Source organism: Sturnira hondurensis, unplaced genomic scaffold, assembly GCF_014824575.4.
Source record: "Sturnira hondurensis isolate 20B ecotype Veracruz unplaced genomic scaffold, ASM1482457v3 Scaffold0011299, whole genome shotgun sequence".
Classification (NCBI taxonomy): Eukaryota; Metazoa; Chordata; class Mammalia; order Chiroptera; family Phyllostomidae; genus Sturnira; species Sturnira hondurensis.
The window spans coordinates 1,235,507-1,253,149 of record NW_028083930.1 but is presented as its reverse complement, the minus strand read 5'-3'; the positions used below and the strand labels follow the sequence as shown (position 1 = coordinate 1,253,149).

The 17,643-nt window shown below is 37.4% G+C and overlaps 1 non-coding gene across 1 annotated transcript; it reads right to left on the bottom strand.

The window, feature by feature from the left end:
• Positions 1–1,032: 1,032 nt before the first annotated feature.
• On the bottom strand, positions 1,033–1,106 carry TRNAR-UCU (transfer RNA arginine (anticodon UCU)). The gene has a single exon. It is a non-coding gene; the product is annotated as a tRNA-Arg (tRNA).
• Positions 1,107–17,643: the final 16,537 nt, after the last annotated feature.

The following is a 17,643-nucleotide window of genomic DNA, read 5'->3' as shown; positions in this document are numbered from 1 at the left end:
CAGAGCTGAATTCATGGTTGGCTGTGTTTTTTTGTCACCCATCCAGAAACCCATATGGGAACGATGTGACTCCCCAACAATGGGATGACAGGTTTGTCTTCTCAGATTTCCTGGGTTCACTAGAGGTGGAGATCAGTTCCTGGCTTGGGTGGCACCTTCTAGCTAATAGGCTAGAGGCTGCAACATCCAAGGGAGAGTCAGACCAGCCTAAAATAGAAACCCAAGCTCCCTCCAAATCTTGTTGAAGGTGAGATAGAAAAAGAGAGCGAAGCAAATGTAAGATGAAAGAGGTTTTTGTTGGAATCAGGAATTATGAAGATAACATTTAGATACAACTCTCAAAGCTTGCCCTGCAAACAGGAAAAGCTGAGAACTTTTCACAATAATGAGCATTTAAGTGTAAGACCTTTGAGTTTCTGGGGACAAGTTCAGCTTCCACTGGTAATTAGTATGTGCTGTGTAGTTTACTCCATTGAGAGGAAGAGCAATGATTAAAGCTTGCCCTGTAGATGAGGAAGTGGGTGAACTTTCACACAAAAAAAAGCCATAGGAATGCAAATGTGTAGCTGACAAAAGTAGCACAAGAAATTATCCTCTGTATGACCCCATTCATCTCCTGACCTACCTAGATCAAGGCAGGCATTACTTTAGAGTACTACTGGACATTGTCTTCTTGGCATATAGGACAATCTACCTTTTTGTGTTTTCAGAGATAAAAGGAAAGAACCATAGTTGTCCCTAGTGCCCTGGCATCCTGGTCACAATGTGCCAGTGATTCTCCTATAAAGCAAAGGATGCAAAAGCCATGTCGAGCAAGCCGAATAGAGAGATGCAGCCTTCACTAACTATAAAAATTAGTAGGGGGGCGGGGGACTGAGAGAGAATAGAGAAGAAAGGGAAAAGTAGAGGAAGTCCAGGATTCCCAAGGAAACGGCGTTTCTTTTTTCTATCCCAAAGCCGCCAGGGAGGAATAGATATCATTATGAACCTAGCACGACAACATACAAAATAAAAGGGAACTCACTAGGTGACCATCTCTGCCGGGACTCGAACCCGGAACCTCTGGATTAGAAGTCCAGCGCGCTCGTCCATTGCGCCACAGAGACCTCACCACGTACATAGCACCAGCACCAGAACTGAAAAAGCACATACCTTCTGCATCACGGAGCCATCTCAGCATCCTGCTCTTTCAGCGGTGTGGGGAAGAAGACAGATGGAAAATCTGGAGTGGAGATCCACCAGCCAACTCCATCAAAGCTTTTTTCAATACTGTAGGGTCCTCAGGTCCTCAGAGGATTGGAAGAATGTGATGATGGCCATTTTCCAGTCCCAGAATCTCTAATGAGGTAGGGCAGAGCTAGAGCCTTTGCTGTCCTTTCCTCTCCATCCCTAAGGGAAGATAGGGGGGAAAGCTTACCTATTCTCATGTTAACTAAGCAGATCGTACTCTGACCAGCAAAGCCTTAAGAAGTCATCTCTACCACAACCCCCTCCCCATCACTGTAGTTTTATCCCAGTCCAGTTATTCTCAGAGAAGGGCTGGGCAAACAAAATTAAGGGATCCAGGAAAACCCTGAATCCCTGAGACAAAGGAACTGCTTCTATAAAGAAACTGTGTGAACAGCAGCACAGATTGGCAGGGAAGCTGAGTTCCAGGAGACTGGTCCAGTTCTCAGCTTTGAGAGCTGTATTTCTCAAGCTTAGGAAACAGTTACTGGGAGTCCGTTGTAATGTTCCTTCAGCATCTTCGCTAGAATTAAGGATGGAGGAGGAGACAGAACGATGGTGAGTGTGTGTGTGTGTGTGTGTGTGTGTGTGTGTGTGTGTGTGTGAAAGGGGAGTTTGCATATAGGGATGAGGGTGAGGACAGCAGCTCGCTAATGAAATACAGATGGTCCTAACACAGCCCTGCACGAAGAACTGTTTCCTCTCCCTCCACCTTCCCTAGCTCCAAGTCTGCCATTCTTCCTCCCAGGGCTGCCTAATTTAAACAGTGAGGATTTCTCGGCTTTTTGGGCTTCTTAGGGACTTCCTAGGAAAATCAAAGTGACCACTCCCTCATAACTGTATGCAAGGTGGGCAAAAGTAGGTTTACAATTGTAATACAATAAATAATACAATGATTAATAAATAATAATACAAATAAACTATATGTTTTGCATACTCACAACTGTAAATGTACTTTTGCCCTCCCCTGTATAAAGTGTATATATATCTTCATAGCAGTAGCCCAGGTCTAAAAAAATAGTCTTTATTCTTAAAAGCTTCTTAGAAAAGACAAATCCATAATCACTGTTGGTTATAGTTTCCACTATGCCAGTTCTTCTGAATGCTTAATCTAAGTCCTTCTTACCTCAACTTCAGTTCATTTTTCCTATTTGATTCCCAGAGATATCAAGAGACAATTACCCTCTATGCCCCAATGACAATAAAAGCAGAAAGCTGGCTCTGGCTCCATCTTCTTTCTCCTCTTTTCTCACAGTGTGTGTCTATGACCCATAGTCCTGGACATTACCAAATAACTTCAATCACAATTCAAAATAGCTCTTTCTAACCTGTGAGACCAGGTGACAGCCAAGTGAAAAACAATAGAACAATGTGAAGAGCTTCAACTGAAAGATTTTTAAAGGCCCTTCTAACTCTACCACTATAATCACAATTTCTCACACTGCCCTACCCATTCATTTAGCCCTAAGAATAAGATTTGAGAGAGAATGGGACCAAAGTGATTCAGTCAGGCCGCAGTGCAAAGAGACTAGTATCTAGAGAAAAGCAAATTCTCCAACCAAGATTGCCTTCCATCTAAGACCTAGAGAGGAACTCAGAAAAGTGAAATTAGTGGTGTATATAATAAATCTATAGCAAGAAGTCACAGAATAGACCTTTCTTAGCACATCTACCCTAGACAACTCCAAGACCCTATCACACAGAATGCAGTGCTAGCCAGATATTGTACTACATTGAGTGGCTAGTAGCAAGGTGCTGGTTAAAGAAGTAGTCAAGAGATCTATGTACATATAAAGGAAAGCCCAACACCACAGGCCAGGCATGAACCACTCAAATACAATAAAAGTTCTCAGGATACTTCCCAGCAGGCTTGGTCAATGTTCCCTCAGACTCATACACACACCCTCTTCTTTTCATAAAGATATTGTCCTATACCCAAGAAATCTGTTAGATTGAGTTTTGCCCAAAGTTTCATAGCCTGTTAAGAAATCATGTGTTGTCCACCTGCTGAATAAAGAGGCTAGCTCTTCAACTCCTTCCAGCAGTTTCATTCATTGTTTGTAATGTTCTCACTTGGCAATGGGGATATAATAATAAAATTAAAAGTGACATGGCCCCACCCCCAAGAATCCTGTATGTAAATCCCAATGTAGCAACCACTCTGCAAGACATATGGGAGAAAAAAGAGAAATTAATCTTACTGCCCACCAAATAAATTGTCAGTTTTCCAAGTTAACACCAACTTTCCAAGCCACAACTCTAGAAGTAGAAAGATCCAATTTCAATAACAAGCTGTGAAGCTTACTTGCTTCAAAACCCTGAGAAAATGACTTACCTTCTGAATCTTCCACTTCCAGATTATAAACTGGGGGCAATAAAAATGCTGTTCATACAGACTAGCTGAGACTTAATGGTGCAAGGTGTTATCCCCTTCTTTTTTCTGTTCCATGACTTACAATTCTTGACTCTATTTCCTGGCTTGCCTCATTTTTTAATAGCTTTCTTTTATCTGTTTCTTATAATCTCTTCCCACTCTCTCAGCCCACTTACAGCAATCTCACCATTGTTGCAAAAAATAGTCCTCCTCAACAAGTCTTTCTAGGACCTCTTGTATTAATAATCTGTATTAACAAAAATCTGCTGGATTTTGTCCAAGGGCTTTTATCAAATAAGAGATGTCTCTCTAACATCTTGTTTCACTTTATCATCCATAAATCAGATAAAGCATCTTGATAAGCACGAATAATGCCTCTAAACTAGGTTTTCAATTTAAAAATAAGGAGGGAAACAAAGAAAGTGAAAGTTTTAAAAGATCAGGAAAGTTGAAATCAGTCCATTCAAAATGATTGAAAACAGTAAATCCTTTTCTTCTTTTAAATGAGATGTCATTTATGTTTATGTAAATCCTTAAAGAGATGAGTATATTCCTCTTTCAAGAAATTTTCCACTGATTTAATTCTCCATTGATCTGTGACTCAAACAAATATTCCTCATGCTTCTAAATGACTACCACTCTTTGACCCCACAGACAAACTGGTAATATTCATCCATTATTTAATTCACAAAACATTGCTGGGATATATATGATAAATTACAAAAATATTTTCCTGTTGGACCAGAAACAAAAACAATTAAATCCCACATCTTGCTATGGTCCTACTCACAGATTCCCTAAAGGCACCAACCACTCAATGTTTTGTGGTTTTTTTAAATTTTTTTCTTCCACTATAGTTAACATATAATATGATATTCATTTCAGGTGTAAAACACAGTGATTAGACATTTATATAATTTACAAAGTGATAACTGATACTATACATAGTTACTACAATATTATTGACCATATTATACTAGTCAAAATTTTAAACGCTAAGGGATATTAAATGAAGTAAGAGAATAAAGTAGTCATTAGTATGATATGCTGTGTCATACTAATGTCATTAGGTTCAAATGCTGTGCTTTATCTCCCAGTCCCTACAATATCCCAAACCTTATTTTTAAGGTGTCATCTATTTTCATTTTTTTACATTTTGTATCAGTTTTCTTTTTTCAGTCACAGTTAACATTCAACAGTATTTTATATTAGTTTCAGATGTACAGCATAGTGTCCAGAGTCTACACAATTTAAGAAGTGATTGCCTCAGATAAGTCCATCAGCCACAGGCACAGAGTTACTACAACACCACTGATTATATTCCCTATGCTTGCCCCACATCCCATGGCTATTTTGTAGCTGTGGATGTATGGTCCCAAACATTATTAATTCACATCTGTTGTGGGAAAACACTATAGAAATGGCTTCCATATCCCATCCTCTTATGTCCCTAAATGTCACTAGCTCACTCTTAGTATTTTATTCCTCCTCTCATCACCTCCCAGGGAGGTTAAAAATGCTTTGCAATGTCAGGCCTATGGTGCTAGACCCACTCTGCAGACCTAACAGATGTTCAGCTCATAACTCTCTACCCCTTAATAAAGGGCAACGTGAACATCTCTATAAGTCAAAAAGGCCCATCACTTCTTTTTCAGACATTTCATCCTTGTGAGGTCTTGTCCTATGCTTATTTGTCTACTTCTCTCATAAATTTTTCTAACCCATCATAATGAAGTATTTATGTTCCTGAAGCCTCCTGTTTTCATTTATCCTCAAATGATAATCCTGACTTATTCCTTTGCCATCCTGTTCCCTATCTTTTAAGAAAGAAGTAAGATAATCCAGGTAATAACTGAGTCTTAGAATTAAGACAAAGGAGAACAAATATAGAGCAAATTATGCTTTAATCATTATATCCTACTTTCAGCAACCATTACAGGTCTATTCCAGTACCATTTGTTACCCAGGCCTCTCAGACCTCCCCTAAAGTAGACCTTGAGCCAATCTATCTCAAAATAGGCTAGAAACCCACAGTCCACACAGAGGTCATGCCCTGAAGGAAATCTGAGGAATGGTGAAGAATCTGGAGATAGACTCTCCCTTACCTGTTTGCTTGCCTCTCTCTCAGCCTTTTCTAGAAAGCTGTCTAGAGAATTCTAGAGTGTTTCTCCAGGGATGAATTCTCTCTCTGCTTAAGAAGGATGAGGAAGCTATCAGTGTTTAACTAATAGAAAAGCAGTGGGTAATCATGTCCCACCAGATTTTTCTGGGAATTTGGTGGGAAACTTGCTCTCTGCTTTACCCCCATTCTCCAACAAATGTGTTAATTCTGGCCTACCTCTCAAATACAAGGCCCTTTCTCCTCTTTATAATGCAGGCTCTTCTTACCTCTGTTTATAACTCCAAGCCATCACCTTCTTGGGTATTCAATACTAGCTCCCCAGTCCTGTATTTTTACTATTTCTTCTTGTCTTCTCCATCAATTTCTTCATCTGCCTCAGGGTGAATCACTTTTAGTCATTTCCCAATTTAAAATTTTCTTTCCCCTTCTGTCCGCACTACTCCTCATTCATATGCATTTCACTTTTCCCACATTCTGCAGCTGATATTCCCTAATCCTTTCCCATCGAGCCCCTAGCCTCCATAAAGTTCCATTTCTTGGCCATAACCTCATCTGTTTTCATCTAAAACCATCTATTCCAAACACTATATTGTCCAGACTCACAGTTCTTGGTCTTCTGCACATATAGCCTACTCTCTGTCTCTGTTTCCCCTACCCAGCACCCTTTGGGCTCTTTGAGTTTCCCAAGGCTTCCAAGCCGCTACACTTATCCTCAATCATAATGCTTTGTCACTGGTTTCAGAGTCTTGATATTATCATTCCTTCATCCTCAGGTCCTCTTTTTTTTCTTCTTCCAAATTTTATCATACCTATTTACTTTACCCCAATTCTTTTAGTCTACATCTCTTCTCCTTAAATATTCAGTCTCTACTACCTGTTCTTCTAAATCTTCTTCCACCCACTCTATATGGTGCCAGATTCCCCTCCATGTGATGTTCACCTCTACACATGGGGCTTGGAATGGGTCACACAAGAGGCAAACACACATTGATGTTTCTCTCCCTTCCTCTCACTCTCTAAAAATTATATATATATATATGTTAGTCACTCAACAGATGGACACATAATCACTTAAAACATTTAGGCATATAATATAAATAATTATAGCCCCCTCTTATGCCTTAAATCTTATTCCCACCTTAGGAATAACAATTTATTTTTCCAAGTTTAACATATATCTAAATAATAAGATATTATCAGGTGCCTACTATGTGCTCAGCACTATTCAAAGCAGTTTAAATAGATTAATTTATTTAAGCCTCATCATGCTATCCTAGTGAATATGCACTTTTATTATCTTCACATTCCACACAAGGAGAATAAAATACTGAGAGGTTAAGCATCTTGCCGAAGGTCATACAGCCAATAAGTATCTATTCATTCACTTAAACACAAATTTACATTTATATAAAATGTAACATAATCAAATGTATGTTACAAATATAGCTTTCTGCATTATTTTATGTGAAAGGAATAGTAGTATGTGTTTTTCTTTGTATATTCACTTCCCAGTACATCTTGGTTATCTTTCCATGTTGGTATATCAAAGTTTATCTCATTTTTAACTGTTATATGGTATTATAAAATATGAATATAGTATAATTTATTTAACTAATTTTCTATTGATAGAAATTTAGGTTGTTTTCTGCTTCTCACTACTAGAAACAATGATGTGAATCACCTTTATATGCACAAATCATGGCATTAATGTGTGAGTAGATCTATAGCACAGGTTTGTGGAAATAGACTACTAGTATTTCCATACTTGATTTTGATACATTCTGCCAAAATATCACAGATTAATGCCAAAAACGTTTCACAGATTTACATTTTCACTAACAACAAATGAAGATGCTTGTTTTCCCAAATACTTACCAAGACTGGGTATTACTCATCACTTTAATTTTTAACAGCCAAGGGTCTTTTAGTTGCTTTAACTTATATTTCTAAAAATTCAAATGCAGTTGATCATTTTTCAGATGTTTATTGGACAGTTTCTACTGATACTCTGTGTCTAATTTCCTCTTCAATCATTTGTCTTTTTATGTATATTTGTTAGATATTTTTCATATTATAATTAAGTATCTTGTTAAATAAAAATGTCCCACTCTGTAACTTACTTTAAACTTTGTCTATTTTGTCTACAATAATATCAATTTTTAAAAATCATGCAGTAAAACTTGTCAGCTCCTTCCTTTACTGATTCTGGGTCCTGTGTCTTGCTCAAGGAGGGTTTTCAATTCTAAAATTAAATATATTGTTCTATAGTTTTTAAAAATTTCTTTTAGTTGTGTTTTGTTTATTAAAAAATTGTAACTTCAGTCCATGTGAAATTTGTTTGTGTATGTGGTTGGAGGGGAGGCTTAACATACCCCATCCAATCTGGCAAACTAAAAACTAATTATTCAAATGCCATTCAATAACAGTACAACCTCTAGTTTTGACTAGAAGTACAGTATATTATGAAAGTAATACTCTTCTTCATACACTAGCTTCTCATGTTGATTTGTGAATATGCTCTCTTATTCCATAAAAATACTTGTTTTATTCTTGTTATACTTTAATGCTTTCATCACAATAATTTTAAAGTAACTTAGGATAGCTGAAAAACCTCTTCTACCTCAAACCCCATATGTTTAAAATCATGCCTATTTTTCACTTTACTTTCCAAAGAAGTTTTAGAGTTGACTGGTCAAGTTTTATAAAATTAAATATTTTATAAATATTTTGCACATAGAATTGCACTAAATTTACCAATTAAAAGGAATAAAGAACCCTGGCTGGTGTGGCTCAGTGGATTGAGCACTAGTCTACGAAGCAAAGAGTCACAGGTTTGATTCCCAGCCTAGGGCACATGCCTGGGTTGCAAGCCAGTTCCCCAGTGGGGGGAGCATGAGAGGCAACCACACACTAATGTTTCTCTCCCTTTCTTTCTCCCTCTTCTCTAAAAATAAATAAATAGTATCTTAAAAAAAGAAAGTAGCAAAGCATGAGTAAGTCAATTTTAAAAAGTAATAATAAAAGAAAGAAAGAACTAGCATCTTCACCATACTGAATCTGAAGATTAATCTTTAAATATCAATTCAGTTGCATAAAAACCTGCTATGACAATTTTCCCAGTGACATTAAGATGAAAGTAAAAGTCTTCAGTATCTCATTTTCAAATCCTGCCCTCTCAAATTTGGTTTAAAATAACCTCCACAACTTTATTTCCCTTTATTCTCATCCACAAAGTTTTTCAAACAAACTTGTGTACTTACTGTATACTAAATAATCCTTCATTCTTCTTCCAAGGTGTCCTAGGCTATTAGGAGAGGAGCAAAGCAGATTTATTTTTTGTCCACAAATTTTCACTCTGAAGCACTAACATTCTGGGCTATCCAAAGTCCACCATTCTTGGCAAAACAAGAATATGTGTATTTTTCTTTATTAACTTAAAAAATAACTTTGAGAGCTAAAAGAGGTCATTTCTATGATTAAATAATCTAGGGCAACATACTGCTTTTTCAGCATTCATAGGACAGAGAACTTGATGTTGAACAGAGCAACAGGTTACGGTACTAAACCTTAGAGATCTTACTGGTATCCAAACTCTAAAAATGCAGAATATGTTTTCTACAGACAGAATCTCTGAAAGATTAGATAAATATTAGAAATAAATAAGAAGAGCTTAGAAGAACTGAGATGATACAATTTGAGAAGAGGAAGCTGACATTACAAAGAGATACCATTTTACACCTGTTAGAATGGCTATTATCAATAAGACTAGGATGAAAAAAAGAACAAGAATCATATGATTTCATTCATTTGTGGGATATAAAACAAAAAGCAGTAAATGAACAAAAAAACAAGCACAGATACAGACTACAGAAAGGTAGTTACCAGAGAGGATGGTGGAGGTGTGGAGGGAGAATGAAGTAGGCGAAAGGCATCAAATATATAGTGATGGAAGAAAACTAAACTTTGGGTGATGAACACACAATAGAATATATAGATTATTATAAAGTTGTACACCTGAAATTTGTATAGTGTTATTAACCAATGCTACCCCAAATTTTTAATTTAAAAATTAAAAAGAGCCCTATATTGCCCCTGGCTGGTATAGCTCAGTGGATTGAGCACGGGCCTGTGAACCAGAGGATCACGGTTCGTTCCCAGTCAGGCCACATGCCTGGGTTGCAGGTGGGTTCCCTGCAGGCCAACTCCCAGCAGGGGACACACGAAAGGCAACCATACATTGATGTTTCTCTCCCTCTCCTTCCCCTGTAAAGATAAATAAATAAATAAATAAATAAATAAATAAATAAAATGTTAAACAAAAAAGAGCCCTATATTAAAAATTAATTCATTAATTTAAAATAAATGTTTTGTGTACATATTTTTAACTCAAAAGAGTTGAGTGCTAGTTTGGCCAAGAAGCTGGGAAGTGGCTGCATTACAGCAAAGCGACAACACTAACTTTAGGATGAGGAATGGCGAGGGATGAGGGTAGCCACACGAGGGTAGCAGAGAGCAAGTGAACAGAGGAGCCCAGGGTAAGAATAAGTAATTTATTGGAGCTTAAAATGCAGATCCAAAAAGTACTTTATATTTGAACAATGAGCACAGAGTAAGATTTTATGGTACACCTAAGTAGAGCAGAGAAATCTCTCTCACATACGTGCTCCAAAGTGAAGGGGGTACTACTACCCAGAGTTCTTAATTAGGAGTTTTGCATAAATGTCCTCTTTTAATCATCCCAGGATGCCTACAAAATACACAACAATAATGTCTAATTTTTAGCAAACAAAAAACCAAACTCAGATAAAGGAAGTGGAATAGTTGGTATTCAAGCCTCGTGAGTCCAACTTCACAATCCATGCTTTCTCACACTCCTACATTATTTCTTCTTCAATGGGTTGAGTTAGGAATGACTTCCTGAAGTTGAACCCAGAACCTGATTTTTGTTCTTAGGGCAGGAAACACAGTTATCCCTGGAATTTCACAGTCCACAACAACAGTAGCTTTACTGAATGTAGCAAGAATACCTAAATGTATCTGCCTCCATTTCTGGCTTAGCCACGGGAGTAACAGCAATGATGGTCAGTCTGAGAGGTATGTGCATGTGGAGATGCTAGTCCACAAACTATGGAATTGGAAACTCTGGTGACAAATCTAATCAGGTATCACCTGGCTATGGAATACTACTCTATTAGTAGAAAGCTCTGGGGTTAAAAACATCTTAGGACCAAAATGAATCACAGATGACCATGAGTTAGTTAAAGACAACAGATTAGAATATCAAGAATAACAGAAAACCATATAAGAGGGCCTGAAATAACATCTAATGTTCAACTAACCATCAGCCACAGCCTTACTCACCTACCAAGTTTTGTTCTCAACCCAACTATTTCAGAGAAAAGGATCAGAGAAGAGGTTCTAAAATGATGAAAGAACTGTCAGAAGGTTAAGAATTAGGATACTTCATCTCTTACACAGGGGGTTGAGGGGCAATTTAATAACAGTCTTAAAGCCTCTAAAGGGATATTATTTAGAGACTAGCAAAGAGGAAAAGGTGCCCTCTTTCATGAACCAGAGGAAAAGACTTAAATGACAGTGGGAAGTTTATTTTGGGTGTAAAAAATGTTCTTAATTGTAAAATAAACATGGAAAATCAAAGGATGAGGACACTCTTCTCCAAATGTGCTGAGTGAGTGTGCTTTTTTATGCATTCACTCAAACATTTAATAAGCACTTATTATTATGTGCCAGTCCTTGTGCGCAGTATTTGGTTTCTGGTGAACTTTGAACAAAATTTAGGTTACTTTTCTCATGGAGTCTATGTTTACTGGGAAAAGGGATATAAGCAATAAATAAACAAATAATAAATTATAAAGAAAATAATGAAGAATTGCAAGTTAATGAGAAGGTCTCTTTGAGGAGGTGACATTTAAAGTGGATATATAAGCAAAAGCAGCTTTACACGGAGAAGAGAGGGAAGGTTCCAGTTCAGAATCACCAGTGCAAAGGTTTAGTGTGAGCATGAGTTTGATGTGTTAGAAATATAAAAGGAGAAAGAGTGGCCGTGAGGTTAACAAGGTCAGAGAGATAGACAGAGACCAGACTGCATAGTGTTTTATATATAAGGTTAGCAATCACTGGATAAAAATAGTCAAGAAAATTATTTGTTAAGAGACTCATTGATAAGTTTAAAATGACACAACTGTATTTTAATGGACTATTTACACATGTGGTTTTTTCAGGAATCAGTGAGCTCTTTGTGAAACAGGTTGTGGTGTGCTTTTTTCAAGATTGCTGGGGCATAGATATAACTGGGAGGACTTGTTAACATTAAGTCTTGGGATCTTTGTCTTAATTCTTAACCTCTGCCAGTTCTTTCATCATTTTAGAACCTCTTCTCTGATCCTTTTCTCTTAAACAGTTGGGTTGAGAACAAACCTGGTAGGTGAGTAAGGCTGTGGCTGATGGTTATGAGTTGAACATTAGATGTTATTTCAGGCCCTCTTATATGGTTTTCTGTTATCCTTGATATTCTAAACTGTTGTCTTTAACTAACTCATGGTCACCTGTGATTCATTTTGGTCCTAAGATCTTTTTAAGTCCAGAGCTTTGTCATTAACCTTTGAAACGAGAATTTCCTTAGCACCTGTATTATTTTTAACAGGTGCCTGTGTATATCATGATCAGGCATAGATGGATATACTGGTGCACTGGAATGACCAGAGACTTTGGAGACAAACCTAGACGAAGATCTTGGCTCCCCCAGTTAACGTGTGACTTATAGGAAGTTACCATATTTCCTGAGCTTTGTTTTCCTCATCTGTAAAATGATAATGTTCATACCTTCAAGTCACAGGGCTATGCTTAAAGACTAAATGATAGAGTATATGCAAAGTTCAGGCACACAGTAGGCACTCCATGAATGGTAAATGAATATATGTTGACTAAATGAAATCTATACATGAATAAAAAGCTAAATATGTATTGTCACTCTGCAATGCTTGTGTTTTGAGTCTGTACTGTTCCTTACAACCAGCAGGAGCCCAGGATTCTGGACCAGCCACCAATCTCCACTTTCTGGCTCTAGCTTAACCTTTCATTTCCTCCTGCTCAACTGGCCTAGCTTTTCTGACTCATAGTCTCCTCCTACCTCTTCCCACTTCTACCTCCTCTAAAACATAAAGTAACTCGCTTAGCTTTCCTTCCCCTCTAGTCTGTCATGAAAATGACCCCCAGATGGTTGCCAGGGAAAAGTTCTGAGTAACAGTTGTCACAGAGTGCAAGCTGTCCCTGCCAGGATCTAAGTGAGGTGATCGTCCATTCTAGTTTATCAGGGACTTTCCCAGTATCAGCACTGGAAGTCTATAAAAGTGCCTTGGTCCCTGGAATACCAGGAAAAATTATCATAGAACCTAACCTCATCCTCCATGCAACTTCATGTTACTGTGCACCACTGTCCACATCCGTGTGTTCCACCCCACACTACCCATTGCTGTTTGAGTTCTAAAACATTGTTCTATGTGTTATTTCCACCTTACCCATTGGTTGAGACAACACCAAACTCATTGGGCTCTGTGCAATGTCATGTTATTGAATTTGTGGTCCCTAGAATGGTCAGGCTTCTTAATCAAATGATATGTATCCTCCAGTCCATCCACCCACCACTGCCAGAGTTATCAACTATATTGTTTTCTGTGTTCCTGCTTTTGCATATGCTGTTCCATTTTTTGTAATGTCTTTAATTCTTTGAACAACTGGTTAAAATTGTTCGCATTTAGTAAATGCTAAATTGTTAGCAAATTCTTAGCATTTCTTAAGGTCTACATGTTTAATTTCTGCCTCTTCTTTGATTCTGCAGTGACTTATATATAATTGTACCTCAGCCTTTATCATATGGTACAGTAATTATGTGTTTGCTTATTTTCCAGCCTGAACTACTAGTTCCTTGAAGGTAAGTTTTATGACTTATTCATCTTTGTATTCTCAAAAGCCCAGCATGTTTTTTACATTCACTCTTTTTTAATTTGATAAGCAAAATATTGTTTTATTTTTTTTAAATTTTTCCCCAATTTTTTATTTAACTATTTTTCAAGTAGTTTTCTATTACTACCATCCCATCCCACCCCCGTGCTCCCCCCTCCCTCCTATTTCCACCCTTCTCAGTTGTAGTCCATGTATCCTTTATATATGTTCCTTTAAATCCCTCCCCTATTTCCCCTGAAATTCCCTCCCCTCTCCCCGCTAGTCACTGTCAGCCCATTTTCCATTTCAGTGTCTTTGGTTATATTTTGTTTGCTTGTTTGTTTTGTTGTTTAGCTTCCTGTTAAAGGTGAGATCATATGGTATTTGTCCTTCAACACCTGGCTTATTTCACTCAGCATAATGCTTTCCAGTTCCATCCATGATGTTGCAAAAGGTAGGAGCTCCTTTTTTCTTTCTGCAGCATAAAATTCCATTGGGTGTATGTACTAAAGTTTTTTGATCCATTCATTTACTGACGGAAACCTAGGTTGCTTCCAACTCTTGGCTATTGTAAATTGTGCTGCTATGAACATTGGGGTGCATAGGTTCTTTGGGATTGGTGTTTTAGGGTGCTTAGGATATACTCCTAACAGTAGAATTGCTGGGTCAAATGCAAGTCCAATTTTAGTTCTCTGAGAAAATGCCATAATGTTTTTCATAATGGTTGTACCAGTCTTCAATCCCACCAACAGAGAACCAGAGTCCCCTTTTCCCCACACCCTCTCCAACATTTGTTCTTTATTGCTTTGTTTATGGTAGACATTCTCACCAGTGTAAAGTAGTATCTCATTGTGGTTTTAATTTGCATCTCTCTGATAGCTAGCGATATTGAGCATCTCTTCATGTGTCTCTGGATCCTCTGTATGTCCTCCCTGGAAGGGTGTCTGTTCAAGTCCTTTCCCATTTCTTTAATTGGGTTAATTGTCATCTTAGAGTGAAGTCGTGTGAGTTCTTTGTATATTTTGGAGATTAAACCTTTGTTTGTGGTATTATTGGCAAATATGTTTTCCCATACAGTTGGTTGAATTTTTATTTTCATGCTGTATTCTTTAGCTGCACAGAAGCTTTTTATTTTGATGAGATCCCACTTGTTTATTCTTTCCTTTATATTTTTTGCTCTAGGGGACATATCACTAAAAATGTTGCTGCGTGAAATATCTGAGATTTTGCTGCCAATGTTTTCCTCTAGGACTTTAATGGTGTCACGGCTTATATTTAAGTCTTTTATCCACCTTGAGTTTATTTTGGTGTATGGTATAAGTTGGTGCTCGAGTTTCATTTTTTTGCATGTAGCTGTCCCATTCTCCCAACACCATTTGTTGAAGAGGCTATCTTTACCCCATGTTATATTACTGTCCCCTTTCTCAAATATTGATTGACTGTCAAGAGTTGGGTTTATTTCTGGGCTCTCTATTCTGTTCCATTGGTCTATGTGCCTGTTTTTATGCCAGTACCAGGCTGCTTTGATTACAGTGGCCTTGTAATACAGTTTGATATCAGGTATTGTAATCCCTCCTAGTTTGTTCTTCTTTCTTAACATTGCAGCTGCTATTTGGGGTCGTTTATGGTTCCATATAAATTTTAAAAGTGTTTGTTCTATGTCTGTGAAATATGCCATTAATAGTACTTTAATAGGTATTGCATTGAATCTGTAAATTGCTTTGGGGAGTATGGACATTTTGATGATGTTAATTCTTCCAATCCATGAACATGGTATATGTTTCCATTTGTTTGTGTCTTCCTGGATTTCTTTCTTCAGTGTTGTGTAGTTTTCTGCATACAGGTCTTTTACCTCCTTGGTTAGGTTTATTCCCAGATATTTTATTTTTGTTTTTGCTATATTAAATGGCATTTTTTTCTTGATTTCCGCTTCTGCTGACTCATTGTTAGTGTACAAAGGTGCCTTTGATTTCTGGACATTGACTTTGTAACCCGCTGTTTTGCCAAATTCATTTATTAGTCCAAGCAGGTTTTTTTTTTGTAGGGTCTATAGGATTTCCCATGTACACTATCATGTCATCTGCAAACAATGACAGTTTTGTTTCCTCCTTTCCAATTTCAATGCCTTTTATTTCCTTTTCTTGCCTAATTTCTGAGGATAAAACTTCCAATACTATATTAAATAGAAATGGTGAAAGTGGACAACCTTGTCTTGTTCCTGATCTTAGTGGAAAGCTTTTAGTTTTTGCCCATTAAGTATGATGTTGGCTGTAGGTCTTTCATATATGGCCTTTATTATATTGAGGAATGCTCCCTCTATTCCCACTTTGCTGAGTACCTTTATCATAAATGGGTGTTGCACCTTATCAAAAGCTTTTTCCACATCTATTGATATGACCATGTAGTTTTTGTCTTTGCATTTGTTTATGTGGCGTATTACATTTACTGATTTGTGGATATTGAACCATCCTTGCATCCCTGGGATGAAACCCACTTGGTCATGGTGCATGATCTATCTCATATATTGTTGGATGGGATTTGCCAATATTTTGTTGAGGATTTTAGCATCTATGTTCATCAGCGATATTGGCCTAAAGTTTTCTTTCTTTGTTGTGTCTCTATCTGGTTTTGGAATTAGGATGATGCTGGCTTCATAAAAAGAGTTTGGGAGTTTCCTATCATTTTGTATTTTTTGGAATAGTCTGTCAAGACTAGGGGTTAGCTTTTCATTAAATGCTTTGTAGAACTCTCCTGTGAATCCATCTGCTCCGGGGCTTTTGTGTGTTGGGAGTTTTTTGATTAGTGCTTTAATTTCATTTGCTGTTGTTGGTCTGTTAAGGCTTTCTACTTCTTCATTGAGTTTTGGAAGATTATATTTTTCTAGAAATTTGTAAATTTCATCCAGCTTTTCAAATTTATTGGCATACAGTTCTTCATAGTAATTCCTTACAATCCCTTCTATTTCTGTGGTATCAGCTGTAATCTCTTTCATTTCTCATTGTGTTTATTTGGGTTCTCTCTTCTTTTCTTGATGAGCCTACTCAAATGTTTGTCTATTTTGTTTATCTTTTCAAAAAACCAACTCCTGGATTTGTTGATCCTTAGATTTGTGCTTTTAGTCTCTATGTCATTTAATTCTCCTCTGATCTTGGTTATTTCCTTCCTTCTACTTGCTCTGGCCTGTCTTTGTTGTTGTTGTTTGTGTTCTTGCAGGTTTCGGGTTAGGTTTTTTGTTTGAAATGTTTCTGTCTTCTTTAGGTAAGCCTGTATTGCTATGAACTTCCCTCTTAGGACTGCCTTGGCCGTGTCCCATAACTTTTGGGTTGTCGTGAGTTCATTTTCATTTGTTTCCAGAAACTTTTTGATTTCTTCCCTAATTTCAATCTTGACCCACTTGTTAATAGCATACTATTCAGTTGCCATGATTTTGGGTGTTTTGTGTTTTTTCCTGTGGGGTTGGATTCTAATTTCAGTCCCTTGTGGTCAGAGAAAATGCTTGGTATGATTTCAATTTTCTTGAATTTGTTGAGGCTCATTTTGTGTCCTATCATGTGGTCTATCTTTGAAAATGTTCCATGTGCATTTTATTTTTTGTTTTATTTTTTAAATATTTTATTTATTTATCTTTATAGGGTAAGGAGAGAGGGAGAGAAACATCAATGTATGGTTGCCTTTCATGCACTCCCTGCTGGAGGCTCGCCTGCAGGGAATCAGCCTGCAACCCAGGCATGTACCCTGACTGGGAATCGAACCTCCATCCTCTGGTTCGCAGGCCTGTGCTCAATCCACTGAGCTACACCAGCCAGGGCTTTATTTTTTTTATTTTTTAAATTTAATTCTTATTCAAGTACAGTTTTCTGTTTCATATTCCCTGCCCTGCCCCCCACTGCTCCCCACTACCCTCCCATTTCCTCCCCCCGCCTTAATTATTATCCAGGTGTCCTTTATACTTATTCAT